Genomic DNA, 9,099 nt, shown 5'->3' with positions numbered 1-9,099 from the left:
TTGTTAAACTGTTTTCTTACGGTAGAGCTAATCTGTAAGTTACTGTGCATAGATTTTGTGTGTGGGGCGTTAGGAAAGATTCAGTGAGATGCAAGGGAGAGAAATATCTTATACCTGGAGAACTCCAGCCATAGATGAATTATTATGTTTGTCACAAGTTTCCCATGACAGTCTTAAAGGACCAGACTCCCACCCACATGACACAGACAAAACCATGACAACCTGATTGTATTAATATTTCTGATCATCTGTATAACTTATCATGTGGCAATTATCTGGACCCAATATGTCCTGATGCAATTTGGTTGGTAGGCAGCTGGAATAGACTGCCTGCGTTTGTTTTAGTTTAACAGACCCAGGCTGTGTTTATGCTGAGCAGATAAATAATTTTTTCCCATTAAAATGATTTACAAAAACTGTCACTCTGCACTTCTGCAGGTTCGTTTTAAAGGGATTTGGTAGGATTCTGTTTGTTAGTGGGAAATGAAGAAAACAATATTGCCCTAGTTTTCACTGCAGGGAATAATGGGAAGTGACATCTTAGAGGCAGTCTGAAAAGGTGACAGCAGAAATAGTTCAGTGCAAAATGAGGACAAGAATGATATTTATTGAACACCTGGTATGTTCCAAGCACAGTTCTAAGGATGCTTTATGTATTGTTTCATGAATTGTGTAAAGATCAAATGGAATCATGCATGTGAAAGTGCTTTATAACATGCTTTACAAATGTTAGGCATAATTAATATTTCCCTTTATTGTAAAGCCTCCTAAGATTCAACGGAGTCCATTCCCTGCTTTCTGTCACCACATGTTCTTTATGTTGAAACAGCAGAAGGTCAGTTTTCTCTAACTCATAACATCTAAGTAGGAAAAGGTGGTGGAAGAAGCAGGTGGACTGATTCATGGGACAATGAATATGTATCTGGAAGGGGTCTTTATTTAGTTTCTTGTTTTCAGTTCCTCCTTGACATTGACCTTATGAGCTGCTGGTACACCACTCAGTGGTGCTATCAGAGATGAGTAGTCACTTTTTCCCTTCCATGTGATCTCATCCAGTGCTAGAGAGGGAGTAGTGGTAGGAGATTGGACTTGCCCTTAGAAGGACTTGCCCTAGAGTGTATGATCTCTTGGTCCTCTATTCACCTTGTTTCACTCTACTTCCAATTCTTTTCAGTGAGTTTGAAGGTAATATCCTCTACTTTTGGGGAAGTTGTGATGAAATGCTATGTCCAATTTCATTAGACATTTCCACCCTATTAGACCTTGCTGTGTCTACATATAAAAAGTCTGCTATTTGAGAGATGGCTAATGGAAACAGACTGCACATGCCAGAGCTTAAGGGGGCTGATATTTAGATTTCTGGCCTGGAATCATAAATAATTGCAATATTTTCCTACTAGGGAGCAAATGGCTGATATTGTAGTATTTTGAACTTATAGGATTGAAACGTGCCTTAGAGCCAGTCTTTCTCTTACCACATCCTTCCCCCCCAAAAACCAAAAGCCTTAATGTACAATGAAGTCACAAAAAGAGATGTTCAAAGAACCAGAGGCAATCTTATTTCTCTACTTCCATTTTGTATCATCTTTTTTCACTATGTATCTTGAAAAGCCTTCAAAAGCCACTTGAAAAGTGGCTCCCACTGTTCAGAATCCAAGCTAAATTTCTAAGTAAAGCATCAAGATGCTTCATCCAATGTCTCCACCATGTCCTTCAGCATTACCTAGCTCTCAAGGATCCCCTTGGAGTGCCCTGCACTGTAGCCAAATTATATTTCTCCAGATTCCCAGAAGGCCCCATGTCTTCTGTCTTCCATGTTTGTTTTAACATTCTTAGTGCCTATGATGTCTTCTCCTTCTTGGTATATCCAAATTCTATCCTTCTTTTTAGTTCCCACTCAACTGCTACCCATTCATGAAGCCTTTTTCAGCTCCCTCCTTTCTTGCCTCCAGGTGGTAATGGTCTTCCTTCTTTCAAAATGTTTCAATCTTAGAACACTTTGCCCAAAGCATTTAACCACCATTATGGTAGGCTTCACATTATGTAGTATTTGATTCTTATTTATGTATACATCATCATCTGCTTATGGATAATATGTCACTACTTGCTCATCTTTGAAGACCATTCTTAGGAAAGCTTTTTACAATTCTGCCTTACTTGATCATGATCGTTTCGGACCCTGTGTGATACTATATTATAATCTCATGACTGAGTCATAGTAGAGATGAAGAGAGCAGATGCCTTTGAGCATCAGCCTGGGTATGAGTCCAAATTCTGCCATTTTTCACCTCAGTAATGTTGGACCAGTTATCTAACCTTTGGAACTTCAGTTTCTAGTGTATAAATGAAGATAATCACTTCACCTGATTAGTTATTGTGGTGGCTCGAATGTGCCTCTTCACTGCCAACCCCCACCCCCTTCCAAAAAAGATGTTTACATCCTAATCCCCAGAACCTATGGAAATTACCTTATTTGAAAAAGGGTCTTCACAGATGTAACTGAGTTCAGAATCTTGAGATAAGGGGACCATCCTGGATGATCGTCCTTTGTCCTTTCCCAAATTGCACACCCTTGGGTCTAGCTCATTGCTTGAAGCAATCATACAAGGTTGATAAATTGTACATAACATATTGTCTGATTAGCCCTCCAACAGACCTGTGGAATTGAGTTTATTGTCACTAAAAAGGAAAGGAAACTTGAAAAAAAATTAGAGAAAGATTTAAAAGAAGAAAACCCCTGCACTTTAAGAATTTATGCTACCGTGTTTTTTCTTTTTTTTTTTTTTAATCCATTTATTATCAGTCCCAAAGAGCCAGGACAGTCTTAATGTATAATTTAGATCAGAGACAATGGAATTTCTCTCATTTTCCTACAGTTGTCAATTAACATTTATCAGGTTCCTACTTTGTGCAGAGGCTTGTGCAGCATTAGGCTCTCATAGTCTGCGTTTCAGTTTCTTGACTGATTACCAGCCTGTAATTCCTATTACTCACACAGAGAATGCCCTTCCTACTCTGGGGAGATCCCATCCTCCTAGTGGGCTAGGACTTTGTCCATGGTGCTGAATGACATGCACATTAGAACTATCACAACCAGCATAGTAACTGTATACAAAATATGCATGCACAACAGCAGAAATGTAGTTCATTAGAATAACATTTTTTATATAAAGACGGATTTCTAGAACTCTTCAACTATCTCATTTATTCATCTTCATCCAAATATTTATTGATCCAGCTTTCTGTACCAGATACTCTCCCAGGTGCTAGAGAAAATGTTCCTGTGATGAGGATGGCCTCAGTCTTGTGGGGAAGACAAGCACACACTTATAACAGAGAAAGGCTTGTGTTAAAACATATAGATTGTATTACCAAGAGCAGTGGGTTATAGCCAAAGAAGCATAAAAAAAAAAAACCCTGACATATATTATGTTTTCATTCATTTGTTCATGTCATCACTCATTCATTCCTTCATTCAACATTAATCACTCTGTACAGCGGTAAGCTTTCAGCTTTTATGGGAGATTGAGCCCTAGAAGCCAGAGATCGTTTTCTCATGAAGCACTTTCTGCTATGGTTGGACATTTGACATTGGTGGTATCTCATTCTGTTACAGTTCCAAGATTCTAGACTTCCATGACATAAAGTGAAAGAAATAGAGAGAACAGAATCAAAGAAGGAAAAGGGATTAACACCCACTATGAAATGTTAGACCCCCTATTTATGTTAATAAATAACTTGATATACAGCATTTAATTTCCCAACAATTCTATGGAATCTGGTGGTATTGTCGATATTGCTTTAAGAGTAAGGTAGAAGATACTAAGAAAGATTAAATAGTTTTCTCAAGGACACACAGACAGCAAATGGAGAAGTTGGCACCAATGCCTTTCTGAATTCAAAACCTAAAGATACCCTGAAATCTCCCCATACATACAATCAGACGAGGGGTGCATTTTATTTACTGTGATACAGGTGGGGCTGGGATATAGGGAGGTCATTCTCATACCTTAATTACAAACCCCCTTTTGGTTTGCGTACAGGGTAATGTCTTTGTGAGTTGTGACATATTGAGACCACTTTAGATGCTGCCAAATAACTGGAATGTCCCTAAATGTTGGCAGAAAAGGGGCTTGAGGGAGAGGATTGACTGTGTTAGCTTTTTCTCTTGGAGAGGACCTGGTATCAATCTCGGCTCCGTGACAGCTGTCCTAAGTTGTAACTCTTTTTCGTTTTTACTGAAATAACTCATCATGATGTTCTATTTGTCACTTGTCAAGGAAATCAATATAGTCTAGACTTGTTACCTTGCCAAGATCTGTATTGAACAATTTATGGTCAAAGGCAAGTTTAGCAGCAGAGCAGGAGGGGCAGAGCTGATAAAAGAATTTGGATCTCCCTCCCTCATGTTGAGGATCCAGTGCCTTCCTCTAAGGGTGGGGGTAGGGGGGTTGTTGAAATATCCTAGGCAAAACTAACGAAAGGAGGACATTTACAGAAAGAAGGGGCCCAAGAAAATGAAAAAGGTTTCTTTAAAATAGGGACAATCATATTTGCTTGGCAGTGTTGCTGTGAGTATTCAATGAGATACTCAATATTATATAGTGTCTAGCATAGAGCCTGGCATGAAGCAGATAGTGAATGACTGGTAGCCATTATAGGAACCAGGGAGGAAGAAAGAGAAAAAGACCATGAGTAAAAATAATATCCACAGCAACAGCACAGAAATCTTCAGGGCCAGGAGTGAAAAGAAGCAAATTGTCAACATGAAGGGTAGAAATGGAATGTTTCATATTCTTTGGTCATTAAGTTATTTCATTCATTCAAACATTTATCAAGCAGCAAATGCTGTGCCAGGTGCTGGAGAAATGGAAGCAAGAAATGGTGTTGCCTTGCAGGCCCTCAGAGTCTAGTTGAGGAGACAGATGTAAACACAGTTGCACTGTAGGTTGATGGAAGCTGGAAGAGAGGTGGGAAAGGTGCAGTGGCTGACGGGCATACACTCCTTGAGCACAGGGTTCACATGCCTGTTTGCTACAGGACCATCATAGTAAGAGATGCATGGAAAACCCTCAACAATACCAGCTAAATTAGGACATATCGGATGAAAGAGTGAAGAAATCTGCCGGGGTGATGGAAGACTGCATGGAGATAAAAATATTTGAGCAAAATACTTGATGCTTGAAAGTTAAGAGCTTTGAGGGTCAGATAAGTGTGTGTGTGTGTGTGTGTGTGTGTGTGTGTGGTGGGAAGTGGGGTAAGGTGAGAGAGATGCCAACTCAGTAGATAAAATGTGTGAAAGACGCAGGAGCATGAAATTGCAGGGACCACTAGGAAGCACTTGGGTGTGGTTGGAATGTGGAGAGTACTGGAAGATGAGGCTGGCATGGCAGACAATGGTAGATTAAAATATGAGCCAATTCTACTGGTTCATTATTTTTTTTTCACTTAAAAAGTATTTACTGAGTGCTTATCATGTGTTGGGGTCTGTCACAGGCCTTGGAGATACAACACTGACCAAGCAAAGCAAAAATCCTCAGCTTATAAAGTGTGCATGGAGAGACAGTAAAAAGCATTTAAAATTATACACACACACACACACACACACACACACATAGTATGTTCAATTTTAGTTAGTATTATGGAGAAAAGTAAATCCTGGAAGAGAGGTGCAGAGTGCTATGGAGGTTGGAAGAAAGGCAAGGGGGTGCTAGTGGTTATATACCCTGTCGTTCTTTACCTTAGGACCTGAATTTGTAAAGCCAGGTTATATTTCCTTCCATGTAGTATGACTTCACTTGAGCTTGTGGCTTCCTTGTGAAGTCTGATCCCTGGAGTTCATAATTGCATTGGTAATGTTGTAAGATTCTCTGGACCTCTTTAGCAAACCTATATATAATATAGACAGTTAGTTTCTCCTGCCAAAAAAAAAAAAAAAGAATAATAGTTGATTTATTACTAATTGTGACTTATAGACTTTGTCATCTGTGACATGGAGCTAGATTTCAATACACATAAACCCTTCTACTAAAGCTGTCATGTCAGCTTAACTGAACACCGAATTTTTCTCATGTCTTAGGAAAATGAGTAGTGTTTCTTCTGTTCCTGCTTCCGGCACAAGAAAGCCTTGGTTGTGTTTTCCATATAGTCTGTTGGTGACAGGTTTAGGGGTACAATATCTTCAAATTCCTTACTTGTTATAATTGTTTTAGCATTAAATCCTTATATGAGGAAAGGAGTGAAATAGCTAGATTATTATTATTTTTTGATTAATCACCTTAAATTCTTTTGGGTCAAAATAGCTATAAATAAATGAGAGTCCCCTAATTAAGATTGCTGTCTGATCTGTTCTTTGATGTACAGTGAGAGGTTTCATTTCAGGTTAGTGAATGGAAATAGAAGCTGCATTTTGTTTATGCAATGTGTGAATTGGGCTATTTGCTCATTTTCATAATTACAGGTCGTGATGCCCAGTGACATAAAATCGACTCTGCATGTTCTTAAAAGGCCTTTCAAACCCAACTACTTTGCAGTGTTCTTTAGGCTCCCAAATAACTACAGGGATGGGCTCCACTGTCTCCTCATTCCTCCACAATATCCTGACAAGAATAGGACTGGACAGGCAGGGGCGCTTGGATGGCTCAGTCGGTTGAGTGTCTGCCTTTGGCTCAGATCATGATTCCAGGGTCCTGGGATCGAGCCCTGCATTGGGCTCCCTGCTCATCTGGGAGCCCGCTTCTCTCCCTCTGTCACTCCCCCTGCTTGTGATCTCTCTCTCTCTTAAATAAATAAATAATTAATAAATAAATAAAATCTTAAAAAAAAATGGGACTGGCAATGCTGAACCTTTAGGGTCCTTAGCTTACCCTCCACCTCCTGCCTTTCCACCACCCCATCTTCCCTGTTTTTCAACACTTCCCTTACTGGCTCTTTCCCCTGAGCTTGCTAGTTTATCACATGTTTAAAAGACAAGAAAGAAAAAAAGGAAGGAAGGAAGGAAAAGAGGAAGGAAGGGGAAGAAAAAGAGAAATTCTTTAACCACCATTTTGCACCAAAGCCATATCTTTCTCTTCCCTTTCACAATAAAACCTCTTGAAAGAGTTGTCTGTGTGTACTTCCTCTCCCTCCCTTTCCTACCACACTGCAGCCTGTATTCAGCAGCATTCCTTTCACTGCACACTCTACAGAGATTGTTCCTGGTGGAGATGTCAGAGGCCCCTAGGTGTTTTAAGGAAGTTATCATTTAATTCCTTGGTAGAATTGACACAGCTAACAGGTTGCCTCCTCCTTTGCTGCTCGGTACATCGTCACTCTGCTCTTCTCCTGCTGTCCTCCCCCCACCCCCAGCAACTCCTAATCCTTATGGTTTCCTCTCCTTCTCTTCTTCATTGTCCTATTCTCGCCTTACCTGCTCTTACACCTCCATGACTTCAATTACTGTCTTTAGTCGTTATGCCAATAATGATTAGATCTGTATCTATGGCCTGAATGTATCTCCTAATCCAAGATTCACTCACTTAATTGCTTGCTGATCATCTCCACAAGTAGCCCTTACTTCATCCGGTAATCGTGTGGCTATGTTCACATTGGAATGATTGCTCTTTTTAAAATTTTTATTATTGAAGTATAGTTGACATACAGTGTTATATTAGTTTCAGGGATGCAACACAGTGATCTGACAATTCTAGATGTTATAATATGCTCACCATGATAATTGTAATCACCACCTATCACCATTTAACGCCATTACGATATTTTTGACTATATTCCTTATGCTCTGCTTTTCATCTCTGTGACATTTTTGTTTTGTAACTGGAAGGTTTTTTTTTAAAGATTTTATTTATTTATTCGACAGAGATAGAGACTGCCAGCAAGAGAGGGAACACAAGCAGGGGGAGTGGGAGGGGAAGAAGCAGGCTCATAGCGGAGGAGCCTGATGTGGGGCTCGATCCCATAACGCCGGGATCACGCCCTGAGCCGAAGGCAGACGCTTAACTGCTGTGCCACCCAGGCACCCCTGTAACTGGAAGTTTGTATCTCTTAATCCATTTCACCTATTTTGCCCATCCCCCCCCACCTCCCCTCTGGTGACCACCGGTTTGTTCTCTATATTTGTGAGTTTATTTCTGTTGTTGTTTGTTTGTTTTGTTTTTTAGAGTCCACATATAAGTGAAATCATTATAGCGTTTCTCTTTCTCTGTCTGACTTATTTCACTTAACATTATACCCTCTAAGTTCATCCATGTTCCATAGACCCAGCTTCCAATTTATCCCAAGCAGCATGTAGTTTGGGCTGTACAAATATCCAACCCAGCCTCCTGTCTCCTCTGGAAGTCTTTCACAAGGTAACCACAGTGGTCCTTGGTTTGAACAGCTCATCTGCTTGCAAAAGGGGCCAGAAGTCCCTGGAGCGTCACCCTCCATGCTGACCCTTGGCTCCTTGTGGCAGAGACTGCCTCGCTTGGGTATGGGGGTGCATATTTAGACCACATTTACCAACCTGCTTTGCAGTGACTGAATGGAATGTGATATAAATAATTTCTAGACCTGACCCATAAAAGATGCTTACGGGATTTTCCACCTCTTCTGTGTCCCTATGCCTAAAAGGAGAGGACTCACCGGCGCTTGGGAAAGATGGAGACAAAAACAATTGCAGATTGTCTCTTTTGTTTTGACTCTAAATTTTCACAGAAAGAAATAAGCATATCATATTAAGCCAGCAAATTTGAGATGTTGGGTGTTATAGAATTTAGCTTATCTTAACTAATATGCTTTTATGTCCTAACACTTAATGATTACATAGCACTTAATATGCTCGGTCACTTTCTTCATGAATTCATTAAGTATTCTCAAAAACTAGATAAGGTGTGTATGGATTATTAATGCTATTTTAAAGACGAGGAAACGGAGGCCAGAGAGGTTAAATAAATTGATTATGATCATACAGCTAATAACTGGCAGACCTGGGATTTGAACCTACATTCTTTGCTTCCGAGTACATGCTCTTAACCATTATATACAGCTCAAAAGAGATGTGTAGAAGGCATAATAATGGCCTCCCAAAGATGTCTGTGTACTAATCCCCAGAACCTGTGAATA

The sequence above is a fragment of the Ursus arctos genome, unplaced genomic scaffold (assembly GCF_023065955.2).
Source record: "Ursus arctos isolate Adak ecotype North America unplaced genomic scaffold, UrsArc2.0 scaffold_20, whole genome shotgun sequence".
Lineage (NCBI taxonomy): Eukaryota > Metazoa > Chordata > Mammalia > Carnivora > Ursidae > Ursus > Ursus arctos.
Note: the sequence above shows the minus strand (reverse complement) of the source record.